This window comes from Cupressus sempervirens, chromosome 2, assembly GCF_028749045.1.
Source record: "Cupressus sempervirens isolate cs-2001-9-10 chromosome 2, ASM2874904v1, whole genome shotgun sequence".
Lineage (NCBI taxonomy): Eukaryota > Viridiplantae > Streptophyta > Pinopsida > Cupressales > Cupressaceae > Cupressus > Cupressus sempervirens.
Genome location: NC_143119.1, coordinates 429,225,366 through 429,243,919, shown reverse-complemented (window position 1 = coordinate 429,243,919; position 18,554 = coordinate 429,225,366). Strand labels below are relative to the sequence as shown.

Genomic DNA, 18,554 nt, shown 5'->3' with positions numbered 1-18,554 from the left:
AAATCAGTCGACAAGATGTTTATTTTCCCATATAATATAATAATAGTAGATGTCTTATAAAAATAATTAGCCGGTATAAGTGTTAGACGCTATGTATTTTTTTATCAAATTTTTACGTAATTAATAGATGTCTTTTAATTTTATATTTTTAATTTGTCTACCCACGCGTCAAATTGGACACCTGTTCACCTAACTTAGTTGGACAATTTAAGCGTGGATTTTGCATGAGGTCGTTCTCTCCTTTCACGTGCGGTAAAGGAAGCTTACGGTGGAATGCTACAGTTATAAAAAGTCAATGGAGATAAAAAGACATTATAAGGAAATGAAATAAGTTGTACACCCATGCCCTTTAAGTCCTTAGGTTTGGAGTTGCCCTTTATGTTCATCATAAGTACATAAATGATGGATTTTAAGTTTGAGCATGGAAACAAATCTTATGCTATTATTTGTTCTTATCTACATTTATGATTACAAGCTATTATGGATTTTCATCATTTGATTTGAATTCATGGAAATTATGTTTTATCATTTCGAAGTTCACACAATCAATTTTTCTAGTTTTAAAATATAAAATTTAAAGTTTATAAAAGTATATAATCTCAATGTTAAATTTCATTCATTTTTCTAGTTCTAAATGTAATAGACATGTTGAAGAAATGTAATAATTTTGTTGAAGATGTTCTAAAAAAGGACTAAGAGTCTTGACGTGTTGAAATTATTCAAGATAAACAATAGTAATTAGATTTGAAGGAAAAAATAGAATGGGAATAACATTGTTTTAAATTATTTTCATAAATTGTATAATAATAAAATGAAAATGTTTGACCTTTATGTTCAAAATAGGTGTATAAATGATGGGTTTTGAATTGTATGAGCACAAATCTTGGATATTTGTTCTTATTGCATTTATTCTTAGCTATCTGATTTAGATTTAGATTTTGTTTATTTACATTTGTAATGATGTAAATTATTGTTCATCATCTGCACATATATTACCAAAAATATCTTTAAATTAAAACTCTAATTTTGGATTATCACAATTTATTTTAAATTTGGAAAAGTGGACACTTTTACTTTTAAATTTTCCTTTCTTTGAGTTAATGATTCCCTATCACTTTATTGTTATGCTCCGACAGATTCTAGGGGGCTCCAAAACCTCATAGGGTTTGCTTATTAATCCCCTATTTCATTTGGTATTGTGCACTCTGTTGTTGCATCTTAGTTGCATTAGATCGATATCATTTCCTCTCTTACATTGTGGGTGGAGAAAGGAGTTGCATTGAATCGAGCTCCTCCCCATATGGCAAGAAGGATATGGGGTCAAGGGCAAGTTAATTGAGGGCAATGCCACTCTGTATATGGAACAACTTCATAGTGCTAACCCCTAAGCTACCAAGGATTTTATGAAAGGTAGGACTATTTATGTCTACAATATGGAGTTAGTGATTTTTGAAGACACAATTAAGAAAATTAAGGGCCTTTTTAGCTTAGGCATGATGATTTTTAGGGACCATATAGCTTCTTTTGCAATGACGAATAAGCTCTTCAAAAAAGGAGAGAAAGACAAGCTTGAGAGGACTTCTACTAGGGGATATGACCATAACACTACAAAACCCTATTAGGCAGAGGTTGTTGAAGAGATAATCAAGTATTTCACTTTGGATGGGAGATTTTCCAGTTTATTTAGCCACCCTTTCATTCACTTAAAATTATTTTCATTGTAAGAAAATAGTTTCTTTTATGTTCTATTTGGTTTCTTCCTGGAGGCATGGATTAGGGATTATGCTAAATATGCTACATTTAATTTTACACAAGGGTTTAATTGTTTTGATCATGGAGTATGCAAAATCCATTTCTATTTTGGTAAACCCTAATCAATCTAAAGCCTTTTCTTGTAAATGTGACTAATTGACTTGTATTTATTATTCTAATATGACTACATATACTAAGGATAATGCCTTAGGTGGTGAAGAAGAATTGGTTATAAAGGGTGATGAAAATAAATCCTCTTTTTCTAAAGACACCTATTAAAAATGCATTTTTCCCCATGTTTGGGGTGGTATGATGAATCCTTCGCTTTGGAAGGATTCACCTTCTAAGAAAAAACAAAAAACCTAACACTAATAAAGGAATGATTGAAGAGAAGGTTGAAATTACAAGGAAAGAGAATGGGATTTTTTTCGAGGAAGATTGGGTTGAAGAGGATGCAAAAATGAGGAAATTGAGTCAATTTCCCTTTAAGGAAGCTTGATCAAGGGGAAAATGTGTAGTTTGAATATTAAGCTAAGGATGTACATTTTGACCAAGAAAAGGAGTACATATTTGGTCACAAATGCAATGTTGATTGTATTACATATATTATTCAAATGGTCAAAGATTTTTCTCTTGGGAAATGCCAAATTATGTATTTTTTTGGGTAAAATTAACCTTATTCATATGATATTGTAGGATTTCTAAGGCAAGTTGGGAGAATGTTGAATTAAGGGTTGCTCCCTAGAGAAATAAGTATGACAACTCCAAGATGTTGCATATGTTGGAGAAGGTGATTATGGACATCAAGATGTTGAGGAATGACTATGAAAGTATAATAATATATTATCATCAATGTGCATCGAAAACCAAACACCATTGTCAACACCAACAAACCCTCAATTCAAAACAATGCTAAGGGGCTTCAACTACTCAACATAATATTAAAGAACTGGAATGTTGTTGAAGAAAAAAGAGGTACTACCAATGGTGTTGACAATGTTGAAGTTGGTAAAGGTCTTAATTATAATGTTGACACTTTGGAAGCTAATAAAGAATTTATTTTGTATCAAGGTAAGTGCACCAAAATGGTGAAGAGGTTATGAAGGATGCTCCCCTTAATACCACGAGCACATAACATAAATAAAGAAATAAAAACAATTTTCTTGAACAAAATATGGGCTTCTTATTATCGTCATAAATGTAGAATTACAGAATTTTGAAATACAATAGGCAAACCCACGTGGGCACCTACTTTATAATAATTTGTAAAACAAAGCTATGAACTATCACCCAGAGCTGTCCTAGACAATGTATGGGCATTCCTTATATAGGCATTTTTACATCGCCCAAGAAGTTTCTAGACATCAAACTCTAACCCTTGAGACAAACTAACCCTAAAATAACATATAGAGTCAGCCCAATACACCTTTGGCACTTATTTTAGAAATTTTGGTCGACCCAACTTTAGAATCTAGGGCCTCTAAGGTCTTCACGACTGAACCTGAAGTTTTTATACCAAAATTACACACCAAAAATCCTCAATAACTTCACAAATGCTCATGATATGACATTGAGCCTGAATTGGTAGGCTAATAATCCAAGATGAACATCTACCTCTGAAATTAGGACATTCCAAGCTTGTATGACTGACTTACTAAGTAGCAAGCCTCCAAAAACAACAACTCTACACTAAGACAACCCTTATTCAAGAAACAAAAAGGAAACATTTTTGGGTGTTGCAAGATTTCTCTTACACCCACTATGCTCTTGCATCAAACACCTGGGGTCATTTGAAAAGCGATCCATCACGTCTCAGGTGTTTAGAGGAAAACCAAGATGGTTAACCTCCTCCCTTGCTAGCCATGATGAATCTTCTACTGGCCTTCCTTTCCATTTGACCAGGTGCTCTTCATAAGCTTTATTTTTTGTACTTTTGCCAATATGATTGTCCAATATCTCATCAATCTCCTTTGTAGCCAAACTAGCTATTGAAACTCTCCACTGTGCTTCTGCAACTTCATCTCCATCACCTCCTTCATGATATTTTGTTAGATCCAAAATGTTAAATATTGGTGAACTATTCAGTTCAACAGGTAGCTCTACTTCATAGGAATTTCTAAAATCATACCTTTTCACTATTTTGCATGCTCCAAACTTCTTCATTTTCATCTTATTCTATGTACCCCCTAGAAAATGCTCCTTTCTCAAATGAACCATGACTTCATCTCCAATCTAAAATTCCTTATACCTCCTTTTCACATCTTCCTTAATCTTGTATTGTATATTCATCTTAATAATGTGCTTCCTCACCTCCTCATGGATGTTCTTCAAATGTTCAACAAAATCTTCCGCTTCAACACTACTTATTTCTCCTTTATCCAACTGCCTCAATTTAGAAGCATTTCTGAGACTACTCGCATATACAATCTAGAATAGCGATTTACCAATACTCCTATTGACAAAATTATTGCGTGCAAATTTTGCCTATCGTAAAAACATATCCCAACGCTTTGGTTTATCTCCAACCAAGCATCTCATCGAATTTCCCAAACTCTGATTCACAACTTCTACTTGTCCATTGATTTGTGGATGATGGGATTAGCTGAAATTCAAATATGTCTTCAAATTCTTCCATAATATATGCCAGAAATATCCATCAAACTTGGTATCTTGATATGAAACTATGCTCTTTGGTAGACCATGTAGTCTCACTACTTCCCTGAAAAAAAAAACTCTACCACATGAACATCATCACTAGTCTTCTTGCAGGGAATGAAATACGCTATCTTTTAAAAAAATTCAACCACCACAAATATCGAATCATTTCCTTAGTTAAATAAGAATGATATCCATGCTAACATCCTCCTACGACTTCTCTAGTAAATATAATGGTTGATACAACCCAATATTTTTCTTCACTCCTTTTGTCATCTGATAGACTCTACAAAAACTCCTTCACATCTTGTTGCAAATATGGCCAATAATAATTCTCAACAACTAAGGTAATGATTTTATCTCTACCAAAGTGTCATGCTAATCCTCCACTATGCTTCTCCTTGACGAGAACTTCATGGAATGCACAATTGGCTTCCTTTGAACAACATACCATCTTGGATTGTGAAATCCAGCCACTTTTTGCTATCAAGTGTAACTCATTCTGTACACTCCTTCCAAACTTCACCAAAATCAAGATCCTTTGGGTACAAATTCTTAAGTTCCTTGAACCCAACCACCTCATTCTGCATCCATGTCGGAAAAAGGTTTCTTCTACTAAGAGCATCTTTAACTCTGCTAGAATTCCCACTCATGTGTTTCAAAATAAATGTATAATTCTGCAAAACTCAACCCATTTCAAATGCCTTTTGTTCAATTTTCTTTGACTGCTCAAATATTGCAAAGCTTGATGATCACTATACATAACAAACTCCTTAGGAAGAAAATAGTATCTCCACTTCTTCAATACATGAACTATAGCATAAAATTCTTGATAATAAATAAAATATTTTCTGGTGTAGTGGCCCAAGGTCATGACCAATCGGGTCAAACAATTTTTTTGATGTGTTAGGATCGTACTAAGTGTCTAAGATTGACATAAATCAATATGTTAGGTTTCAGTCATCTTTAGTGTTCGTTTAAGCAATTTTGTTCATGTTTGTAATAAGACCTATGTTTAAGGTTTGAGTCAGTCAATGTTGGGATTTGACGAAAAATATGCATTTTCATGTTTGTAATAAATCTCTTCTGTTTTAGCATGGATTTGAATACATTTGAGGGTATTTAGAGGTTAGAAGCATTACAAATGAAAAAAAGTTGTCAAAAATATTGTCAAACAACAATTTTTGTTGCTGAGCAATTCTGCAACTTTTTTGACAATTTTTGGAAGGCCAACAGTCATGGCCATTGAATGATTGATCAAACGTGTAAGAAGGTGAAAGGTCCAATGATATGACCTATATCTTGATGTATTCCAACTTATATGACTAGTATAAGATAAATCTTGATGGGGTCTCAAAGGGAAACCCAAGAATTGTTGGTTGTGGTATCATCATTAGGAATATAAATGGGGATAGAGTGGGTCAAATGGCCATTCCTATTGGGGTTCAAACTAACCATGTGGTAGAAGCAAGTGTGGTCCTCTATGGTCTTAGCCATGCAAAAAACTTGAATTTGAATAAGATATGGCTTGAGGGGGACTCCCTTAATATAATTAATTGTCTTAATAAAGTTACTAATCCTTCTTGGACTATTAATAATATTATAGGTAAGGCCATAGATCTTATAAAATTCTTTGAAATTTGTGTTATCACTCACAACTATAGAGAAACAAACATATTTGTTGACTGGGTGGCTAATGTGGCATGCAAGAGTGATGAAAAGTTAAGTTGGAATCACAATGATATCACCCTTATTGAGGGGTGTTTATTGATCGAGCATGACAAAGATAGAAGTAAACAAAAATGTTTCATTAATGATGAATATGCCAGTAAGGAGTAATTATTATATGGGAAGAATTGGGAAGCGACGGGTTATTATGAGAATGACAATGTATTACCATTCAATATCACACGAATTGTGGGTCTTTTTCCCACAAATTTCCTTGGCTGCAATTTCGACTCTGATTTTCTGTTCCAGAGGGTTTTTTTGAGAAGAGAGAATCTCATTTTAGACACAAGAAGATGGGACGAAGGAGAAAAAGAATTGAACTGGAAAGCTACAAAGAGTGGAGAAAGAAGAGTGAGATTTGGGATCTACTGGAGCAAGGGAATTTTACTGGTTATATGGAAAAATTGAAAGAAAGCAACCTTGCAATTACCCATAAATTTATCAAAACATGGAAAGATGAGAGTGTTTTGGTGGGGAATCAAAGGATGGAGGTTTTTGAAGATATCATAGCTGAAGTAACAGGGCTTGATACAGAGGGTATTAACTTCTACCAGGATAGGAAGCTTTCAGATCGGGCAGTTGATGAGTTTGCGGACTCAGATAAGGAATGCAACAAACTGGTGAAAATAAGTAATTCCTACTTTAGCCCTGGTTCCATTTCGTGCCCTAGAGATTTGTTATGTTTGTGGTGATTGAGTATCTTACCTTAGATGGTCGTTTCACTAAGATATACAGTCACCATTTCATGTTGGTTAACCATTTTTGGCATAAGGTTAGGATAAATTTACCTTTTTACCTCAGACAATCTCTGGGTAATTTTATTTAGCCTTTCAAAATGATCTTAAGGGAGATCGCACCTGCCATGAAGGGTTAATGGTTTTAATAATGAACCTACTAAAGTCAAAAAAATGTGAATAGGCCCAGGCAAAGTAAGAAATCTATTGATTATGAGACTAAGGGTAGTGATTCTCAGGAGGAATTTGATGAGGAAATAGAGGATGAGGTGGATGAGGTTGATATAAAGAAGAGAAAGAAAAGTAATCTTCAAAGCTCTTCCAAGAAGAAAAGGAAGGAAAAGGAGAGTCATTCGGAACAAGATAGTGATTCTGAGGAGGAGCAGAAAAAGGGTTTTGAGAAGAGAAGAACTTTGGGAAAGGTTTCAGGAAATAGGGGAAAGAATGTTGAAAGAGATGTTGTCCCCTCTGATGATGAACTCTTAATCAAGTGGGTAGAATGAAAAAGAAAAAAGGAGTTTTCTCAGGATGTGGGCAATGAGAATGATATCAAGGAGGTGGATCTAGATAGGAACAAACAGGGGGATCATGAGGACTACTTTGATCATAACAGGGACGAGGATGACAGGGGTTCCTAAAGGGAATCATGGGTAACCCGGGGATAATGATGAAGGATATTAGTACCCTAAAACAATAAATAAAGGATATATCAAGGGACTTTTCTTAGCTCAGCAAGATGGCAAGGCGGGAGAGAACACTAGGTCAACACATTGATAGACTCTTTGAGGTTATTGGCAATACAGAAGAGGTAAAGAATTTGATGAAGCATGTGCCAACAATTGAATCCAAGAATAGGATCTTAGATTAGTTAGGCAAAGATCTACAAAAAAGGATGGATGGTCTAGATACTAGAGTGAGTAACATGAAGAAAATAGTCAAGAAACTAGCAGATCAAAACTACATTATTTTGAAGACTGTGGCTGACAACTTTAACACCCTGCTGAACAAGTTGGAACAGAGCAAAGGCCAAGACTTCCATGCTATGAATGAGGACTAGGGCCTGAGCAAGTGCACAAGGGCTAATTCCAAGAAGAATGAAGGAGTGGAAGCAATAAAGCTAAATGACATGAAAGCTTTTGTAAAAAATATGAACATCCTGGCAGACCAAGTAGCGAACCTTTTGAAGACTTTGTAGCTGTCTGGGGGTTATCTTTTTATTTTTCTTTTGTTGTCTTTTAGTGCATAGTTGTATTCTGGCCTCTTATTTTTTGGCTTATTTTGTCTGTTTTCTTTGGCTTTGAGGCCTTTTGTTCTTTGAACTTTTATGTTCTCATTTCTCTAATACTTTGTTAAAGGTTTTAGATCCTTTAAAACTTGTTTTTACATAATCAAAACATCATTGCATCTATTTACTGATAAACATATGCATATAAATTTGAGTCATAAGAAATATCATATGAAAGGGAAATACTCATTTTTTTCAACATACGTGGGCTAGCCACTTTTTATTCATTTTATTCAAACACCTGATTCAAGAACTCCCTCGGGAAAGAACCAAGGAAGAAAACGGAGATCATAATCATTTCATAAATAAGGTTAACAATAAATTTTTACAACAAGATCATTATCCTGAAGAGAAGTCTCTGATACATTTGAATTGAAACAACAACTTGGAATTCATGCTTGGCTCTATATCAAGGTAGCCACTATGAAATTTGCAATTTACATCAAGGTAACCATGGAGAAACTGAAATTGACTAGGAGACAATCAAATTTGACACAAGGACACATACAACTAAATACTCTCATCCCAAGTTTACACAATAAGTTCATTAACAAACTACACTAGGGAGAAGGTGGATTTTTCTAGGGTAGGAGAAGTCGGTCACAACAACATAACAGATGCCCCTTTAGAGGTTATAATCACAAGAACTTCTGTTCTTTCACTTCTCAATTTTCAAAACACAAACATGGTTTGTACTGACGAGTAAGGGCCCATATCACTCTACTATCTCCCTCTCCTCATCATGAGGAGAGACTCTACTCTACCTGGAGTCCAAATGAAGCCCTCCTCTCATACATGGCCACTTCTTCCCTATCCGAGGGTGAGTAATGCCAACTCTTATAGTTTTCCTCATAAAAAAAATGTAAAACATGAAGAGAAAACAATTAAGAAACCCATCACAATCCCATCCCTTATATGTTTCATCATACATACAAATACACACACATGCAAAAAGCCTACTTAAACAATGAAAACACAGTATAAAGACATGAACTTGAAAGATTCCTACCTTCACAAATGGTTATGACAACTAAAATTTTGAGAAAAGTTATCCCTTCTTCTTCCTTTAATCTTGACTTTACTCTAACTCAACCACCTAAAAATTGCAATAACTCCAAACTTGACTAAGGGATTCTAGGGTCTTCTAACTTAATCCTATCATTAAGGCAAGTTTATGGTGGAGTATAAACTTGTAAAACTCATGGTGAAGTTCCAATTTTCGCAGTAAGGTAAAAATGGGATATTTGGGTGGTCACCAAAGTCAACAAAAGCGTCTTGAGGGGTGGAAAATGCCCCCAACCCATACATATACCCCTAGGCACTTAATTTTCATTAATTATTTGCCTCTAGGATTATTTTAGGACCTATTAATTTGCTTAAAATATTTGGACTTTCTAAAAACTTTAGGAAAGCAAACTTACCACTAAACTCTAATTAGGGTAATTAATCTTGATTACCAACTAATTAGTCTTAGGTTACTAACCTAGTCCATCTCAGATTAATTAAGTTTCTCGACTAACCCTAATTATCATGCTGATATACATATACAGATTACTAGTGTCAAGTGACACAATAAAATAATTGTTACAAAGCATTAAACACTTTACAATTACAAAATGATACACACATTCAATTTATAATACAAATAAAATACGAAACTATAGGGTATGCATCTTTCATTAGGCTCAACCCTAATTTTCACAAATTGTACATGAGGTTGAGTTTTGATTCTTTGTTAGATTTCCCGGCTAATAATCCTGCACACTGAATTCAAACATCAATAGTTCGAGAAAAATCACATGCATATATTTAAAACTCATCTGGATAATCACATTAATCATAACATCAATCTTTCATATAAATAATTTCTATCTCATTTCTGCTCATTTATTTAGCCATTAAAAATTGCATAATCAAAATATTAATCATATTCCTAATTTTGCATTCATTTACTGTATTACATCATCAATATGCATGTTCATAAAACATTATATAACATGATTAAGCATCTCAAAGTAAAACATCACACAACATAAAATAACATAATAATGTCCAATCCATCTAACAATGTCTCGACATATTGAGTCATAATGTATCAAAATAACAATATATTAGTTGTACTATGATAGGTTGGGGCGAGGCCTCACAACTCCTTAATAGTACTTAATGGAGGCAAAGTTATTTTTGGGTGAATTGTTGATGTTTGATGTTAAATAGTATTTTCTCTCCTATGTTTGGTTGTAGGCATATGTAACTTGAGATGATACTTTGATTGGGACCTTGACCGTGAGGGAGACTATAGCATACTCTACTCGTTTGAGACTCCTTGATAAGATGCCCTAGTCAGAGAAATTGGTACTAGTGGAGTCTCCACTTGTTGAAATGGGTCTTCAAGAATGTGTCAATACTCCCATTGGAAATTGGCATTTGAGGGGAATTAGTGGTGGAGAAAAGAGAAGAGTTAGCATTGGCTTGGAAATCCTCATGAGGTCAAGGTTGTTGTTTCTGGATGAACCAACAAGCGGTTTAGACAAGTAAGAATCAGTCACTCTAATTCTTAATTAGTGGCAAATCCTGAATCCAAAATAACATCAAAGAGGGTTTTAATGGTTTTTTATTGTTCCTCACAGACCACATAATACTCCATTGATGAATTTATTGTTCTTTGCATACCATAGAATACGAATTGCTAGTGGTTGTTGTAGAAGTTGTGAAAACAAACTTCACAGATCGCCAAGAACACCTACATGCAAATAACCTATGATGAAGAGAAACCAGAGAAGGAAAAAGTAGAGTTTGGAAATCTCAACGGTGTGTGAGCAAAATTGTATTCCAAGTTATTAAAAATAAAAAGTACAAAAGTTCAACCTTAAAGGTGAATGAAACCCTAAAGGAAAAGAAAACTAGGTTTGTGCATTATAATTAATATAAAATATTAATTATATGCACCTAAGAGAAAGCTTAAGTAGACTAGAGTAATACATGACTTAATTAATTAAATCAAAACAATCTAATTAATAAACGTAAATAAATAATTACTCTAACACCCCCCCTTAAGCGAAGCTCAAGAGGTAAGCTAACCTAGCAAAGCTATGAAAGTAGTATAAATGGGTCCCGACAACAAAGCCTGATCAAGTACCCAAAACAAGGAAATCTCTGTAAATTGGATACAAAGGAGAAAACCCAATGGGAAAAACCCCTCTCCAAAAAGAGATACAACAAACATGCTAAAAAAACATGAAGGAAGGAAGGCCTCAACAAGACCCCCCAAGGACAACTTCGGTAACCCCAAGCATAGATTGTAACTAAAGACAGCGAGGCGATGCAAAAGACTTGGTGAAGATGTCGACAACCTAGGCATCAGTGGAAATATACTCCAAAGAGAGAACACCATCCTAGATTAACTGACAGATGAAATTCATACGAAGCTCAATGTGTTTAGTTCATTGATGTTGCACCGTGTCACGAGAAATATGAATAGCACTCTAATTATCACACCACAGAATAGTGGGATGATCAAGAGGAAAACCAAACTCAGTCATCAATTGCCGAAGCCATAAAATCTTTTGACTAGCAAACACTGCTGCTCTATACTCAACCTCTGTAGATGAAAGTGTGTGAGCATGCTGCTTCTTGCATGACCATGTGATAGGAGCAGAGCCAAGACAAAAAACAAAGCCAAAAGTAGACTTCCGATCATCAACAACATTGACCCAATCAGAGTCAGTGTAGCCAATAATGCGAGGAGTCCTTGATGTGTAATGAATGCCATACATAAGGGTACCCTGAATGTATCTCAAAATACACTTGGCAGCTTGCCAATGACTCTCATGAGGCTCATGTGAAAATTGAGAGACAATACTAGCTGTAAAGGAGAGATCAAGATGAGTGTGAGTTAGGTACAACAAGCTGCCAACCAACTGTCGGTACAACGTGGAATCCACTGAAGGCAAAGTGCAAGAGGTAGACAAAGTAACAATCGACTGAAAAGGTGTGTGAGCAGGCTTGCAATCAAGCATGTCAAGAGCATACTTCTGTTGGTAAAAAAAGATTCCAACAAAGGATTGAATAATTTGAAGACCAAGAAAATAGTGTAAGAGACCAAGATCACTCATCTCAAACTGTTCCATTAATGCTTGCTGAACATCCTGAATCTGAGAGGACAAGCTACCTGTGAGAAGAAGGTCGTCAACATATAGCACAAGGATCAAAACCTTAGCCCCAAGACTTTGAATGTAGACTGTAGGATCAGAATGACAGGGTGTGAAGCCTATAGAAAGCAGAAAAGATTCCATCTTCTCATACCAGGCCCAAGGGGCCTGTTTGAGACCATACAATGAGCGTTGAAGTCTGCAAACCAAGGAGGAATCCTGCACAAATCCTTGAGGCTTCTCCATGTAAATCTCCTTTGTGAGATGACCATGCAAGAATGCACTCTTCACATCCATTTGAAAAATGGGCCATCCCTGTGAAGCTGTGAGGGATAAGACAAGGCGAATAGAGTTCATCTTGGCAACAGGGGCAAATGTCTTAGTGTAGTCAATACCCTCAACTTGCCAAAAACCCTTCAAAACAAGACGTGCCTTGTGCTTATCAATAGAACCATCAACAACAAACTCAGTATGATACAACCATTTGCACCGCACTTTCTTCCCTTAGGAAGAGAACAAAGATCCCAAGTATGATTCTTCATCAAAGAAGAATACTCCTACTCCATTGCACTGTCCCACTCAGAATATCATGTTGTTGTTGCAAATGTTTGAGGATCATCGCAAATAGCATGACTAAGAAGACTAGAACCCATAGTATGAGATCGAGTGCAATGGGAAGTGGAAGTGTCACTAGCTAGAGATCTTGCAACCTCAACTATAGCTCGAGCCCATTTAGGTATCTGGGGAGGATCTTGTGGCGGAAGTAAATGGGGATCACCAAGATCATCGTCATCATCATCCAAAACAGAGACTGGAAAGGATGAGGGAGTAGTTGTACGTGAAGTAGGCTCTTGAGATAGGGTATCTACTGCAGGAAGGCGCTCATCAAACTAGACATCCCATCAAAATAGGACCTCTCTAGAATTAGGATCAAACAACCTATAGGCCTTAAAATCCTTGCAATAGCCAACAAAAAATGAGGTGTCGGCTCTTTTGCTCCATTGCTCTCGTCTGAGCATCTGGGACAAATGTCCATGCTTCACTACCAAAAACTCAAAATGAAGATACATCAAGCTTCACATGAGACCAAGCCTCCTCAGGAGTCATATGTCGAAAAAATTTTTGAGGCATCTAATTTTGAATATAGTTGGCACAATTGACCGCCTCTACCTAAAAAGATGAATCCATGGACCTGGACTGAATCATACAATTAGCCATCTCCCGATGTGTTTTCTTTTTCTCTGCCACACCATTCTACTGAGGGGTGTAGGGCACTAAAAAATGATGCTGAAGACCATTTTTAGAGCAAAAATCCCTGAAGGTTGGTTCACATACTCCCCCCCATTATCAGTGTGTATCCTCTGAATAGAAAGACCAGACTACTTCTCTACAAATGCCTTAAAGATTCGAAATGAATCAAAGACATCAAACTTGTACTTCAAAAAGTACACCCATGTACATCTAGAGAAGTCATCAATGAAAGTAAGCACATATCCGGTACTGGAAAAAGGAGTGGGAAATGACATGAGGTCACTATGAATCAAATTCAATGGTGCCAAAGCACGAGTGGCTCATCCATGTGGAAAAGGATCCCTATGTTGTTTGCCAAGAACACAACTTAGAGAAACACCATCTATGTAGGAAATCTGGGCAAGCCCAAGAATAAGTGCCTGTGTGCTCATCTGCTAAACATATCTGTAATTGACATAGCCCAAACGCTCATGCCAAAGTCTGCTTACTGAATCTAAATGTGCTACAAGACAGGAACCTATGTCATCAGAAGACTCAAATCCATCAAATTTGTAGAGGTGAGATGCAGAGTCAACACTCCCAATAGCCACAATCAACTCAGAATCAAGTAAGCCCCAAATAACCACATCATGTGGTGAGAACTCAACTGTCTTACCAAAACCAGAGTGTCAAATCTGATAAATAAACAATAGGTTCATCGAGATGTCAGGGACAAAAAGAACATCCTAAAAAGAACTTCCAACTAATGCAACAAAACTAGAACCCACGACTGAAAGATGTGATGAGTTCCCAACAACAATCTATGAAGTAACACAAGGAGCAAGTGAGGTGATCAAATATTGAGTGTTTTTCATATGGTGAGAGGCACTAGAATCAAGAATCCAAGTAGGCCCAGAAGTCATAGCTCATGCAGTACGAGCGTGACCTTTACCTACAGGGTGGGATGTAGACTTAGGAGCTGAAATGTGATGCTCTTGCATGGCTTCCTCTAAATCCTCCAAATGTTTCCAAAACCTAGAAACAGGATGTCCATCCTTTCCACAAAAACTACAGGTCTCAATTGCTTTCCTCTTAGTCTTGGAGGTAGACTCAATAGACTTCAAAGTAGATTTACCCTTGGAAGGGTTAGCTAGAGGTTTGGAATTAGTTTTTGGTTTATCTTTCTTGGGTTTCGCTTTCTATTCTGGTTTTCCCTGAGAAGTCTAAGCAACCAATGCTTGGCTGGAAGAGCCAAAGGCATCCACCTGTTGGATCTTAGCCTATTCCCATGTCAACTAACACAAAATGTCTCAAAAGAAGGCATATGATGTCTGTTACCCAAGGCATCCATAGTGGAGTAGAAAGTGGAAGAAATGTTCTAATACTATCCTCACAACTTTGAGAGCATTAAAAAAATACACTCATCATCTGTTTTGTTTTTCCCACATCCTTGCAAAACTATATGCAAAGGTTTAAACTTCATCAAGAAGTTCTCAATGGTGGGGAAGCTAGTAGGTGTCAAAGAAGTCAACTCTACATCAAACTGTAGTACCCAAAACTCATTCATTGTACCAATCGAATTGTGAGACTTGGTCCAAATAGCCTAAGGAGTGGTCAAACCATCAAGGTGAAATAGTAGACTATCGGAGATGTTCAGTGCAATCAATCCCATGGTTTCATCCATTTTGTTCTTGTGCTAAAGAACCTCAAAAGGGCATTGTAGGATAGGTTGATTCTCATCTAGACATGACCATAAGCCAAATGACATAAGAAGCCGAGTCATGTGTGCTTTCCAATTGTGATAGGTATGTGGTGTTAGTCGAGCCACAGAGGGGTCCGAGATTGAGAGAAGACAGAAGTAGAAAGGTTAATTTTGAAGTAAATTACAGAAAAGAAAATACTCCCCACCACAACATATAAATATATCCCTCAAAAACCAAAGAAACAACTACTGAAAGCACAAAAACTGAGAAAAATATTGTACGCCAGATATAGAGAGGGAGGAAATTGAAGTCTCTACTTCAACACCAAAAATGGGAGCTCTAATGGACTTAGAACAAAATGAAACCTACACCATTATCTCCATCTCAGAACCATATTTTCGACGCTTCTTTCGGATTGAAAAAACACCTTTGTATGCTCAAGTTATGGCCAAAAAATGTACTGTTGCTCCAAAATCAAGCTCACTGGAAAAATACAGTCACGGGAAAAAATTTGACGGTTGTATGGCTGTCAACAGCTCATTGTAAAAAAAAATCTAGTAGCCAAAAAGATGATGTCAGTAGCGAAAAAGGTGATGTCAACACACCAAAAAATGACATCAACAAGAGCAAAAAATGATGGGCAAAATGATGATGTCAGCAACTCGAATGTTGATGTTAGCAGTCAGAATATTGAAAACATGGACCAAGAAATTGTGTCAGCAAAACAACAGCCAGGCACTGGCGTCAGTGGTCGTAAGGCAAAGTTGCGTCGGCAGAGGTGGCCGAAGGGCGGCTCACCGATGGCGACGGGGCGCAGGCCATGCCGCGGGCGATGCGCCAGTTGTGATTGAGCGCGGGCCAGGCATGAGCGATGTCGAGGTGGCCAATGGGCGGAGTGGCCCACAAAACAAATTTTTTTTTTCGAAAAATGTGTCCATATGGCCTTCCGGGGGGCAAATTTTTTTCAAGAGCTACAATGACCAAAAATAAAAAAATTTATATGATTTTTTACTGTATCGGGCCTTTTGAGCACGATGACAGTGTCCATTTTTGCCCAAAGTGCCCCAAAAAAATGTGCCTCCTCCCAATTGAAGGAAAAACCTCAAAAAAGTTGGGGTTTCTGTCTCTGAATCATGACTTCAAAATCTCCAAGTCAAGAAGCAGTAAAGACGCTCTTATACCATGTCAAAGTTGTGAAAACTAACTTCACAGATCACCAAGAACACCTACACAGATCACCAAAGACACCTACATGCAAATAACCTATGATGAAGAGAAACTAGAGAACGAAAAATCAGAGCTTGGAAAATCTCAACGATATGTAAGCGAATTTGTATTCCAAGTTATTAAAAATAGAAAGTACAAAAGTTCAACCTTAAAGGTGAACGAAATCCTAAAGGAAAATAAAAATAGATTTATGCATTATAATTAATATAAAATATTAATTATATGCACCTAAGAGAAAGCTTAAGTAGACTAGAGTAATACATGACTTAATTAATTAAATCAACACAATCTAATTAATAAGCATAAATAAATAATTACTCTAACAGTTGTGACTAATTGAGTAGACTATTGATTATCACTAATTCAAAACTACATGTATTGATATGTGGTGAATTGTCAATTGCAACACATCTACATTTTTTATTACCCAAACATTAAGAAGTTTGGCCAGGGATGGGCATACTGGTATAGCTTCAATTCATCAACCAAGTAGCAAGGTGTTTGAACTCTTTGATAGTCTCTACTTGCTCTTTAGAGGGAAAACTATTTACTTTGGCAAAGCATCTTAGGCATGCGAGGTAAGATTACTTTGCTATAATGGTTGGTTGCCATATTTAAGAATACTATAGTTATTGTCACCAAGCTTAGTTAAATGGTAGGTTGTTGTATTTAAGAATATTTGAGTTATTGCTCCCAATCTAGGAACAAGATTTTTTGAAGTTGTAAAGGAGTTAAAGTTGGATCAGAGTGTAGTTGAAGAATAAGTTGATGGAAGTCTTTCTGTCACAAATGAATTGTTTGGAAATTTCTATTGACAATTGAGGTTGTTGGTAGATACATTCAATGGATATTAAATGTTTCTATACCACTAAAACTAAAAGGCCCACTATGCACTGTACAATGGCTTCCCTCATTTATTAAACTATATTTCCTTTTCACCTGAAAATGACAAGATGAACATCAATTATGTAAACTATTTGAAATGAATCAAAACAATCTAATAGTATTGTCAATGATGGTCAACAGTCATATTACTGAGACTGTTCTTTATATACATACTTATGTTACATAAGTAAACATTCTTAATATTATCTAAAAAATATTTGTATTACATAAATCAAAACTACTTATCACTTATGAAATAATAACACACATATTAACAAGGAAAAAAACATCTAGAGAACACTCAAACCTGTAGAGTGGTGACCCAGCTAAGGTCTGAGCATAAAAAATAAAAACAAACACAAAAACTTTAGACAACTAAACTTATTATTTTTAAATGTATATCCCTAGATGGAATGTTCTTATTTAATACCCTTCATATGAAATTCCCCATTAAAAAAATTGCTACATTAAGTGATGAATCTTGTGGTATTGAATACTGATATGAACTAGATTCATAGATTCTCACAAATAATAATTGGTGTGATGTTTGTGGTCTTTTGAGCAAGCGAGATTTGCTCACCCACCTTTCCGGAAGCCATCTGATCACTTTCTAAGATGTATCAACTCAAATTTTGACAAAGTGAAAGCTACACTGAAAGGATCAATGAGACTGCAGGTACTTTCTACGTCCTGGATCTTAATTTGATGTTGTGAATCTTACAATTCATTGAAAGGTGTTTGTTTCAAGAGATTAAGCTTTTTTTTCATGTGATTACATCAACAAATTAGATGACCCTTTCAACAAAATCACAACAAGCCAAGCTACCCAAACTCTTGTGGAGAAGTACTAGCACTCATAGCATCATCAAGTAGCATAGGCCAAAGTACATGAAATATCACAAATTGTAAGCTCCCTTGTTTTGAATCTTACTACTTTGATATTGAAGGAAATGAATTTGTAGAAGCATTTTGTGATTTGAGGTTTTGATTTGCAGAGAGGAACGATGTTGGATTTAGGGGGTAGCCAAGCTAGTTTCTTGATGCAGTGTTACGTTTTAACAAATAAGTCATTTATTAATATGAGCACAGATGCTACATATTATTGGCTCAGGCTTGTCATCTACATCTTTGACAAGCCAGCTATTGAGGATTTTGCTCATCATTTTCCTTGTGATTAATTTTCCCTCCCAAATAGAGTTGAGAA

The 18,554-nt window shown here is 35.9% G+C and overlaps 1 pseudogene; it reads left to right on the top strand.

Moving 5' to 3' along the window:
• The first annotated feature begins 6,428 nt into the window (after positions 1 to 6,428).
• Positions 6,429 to 18,554, top strand: part of LOC149572921 (ABC transporter G family member 11-like) — a 28,605-nt pseudogene continuing 16,479 nt past the window's right edge.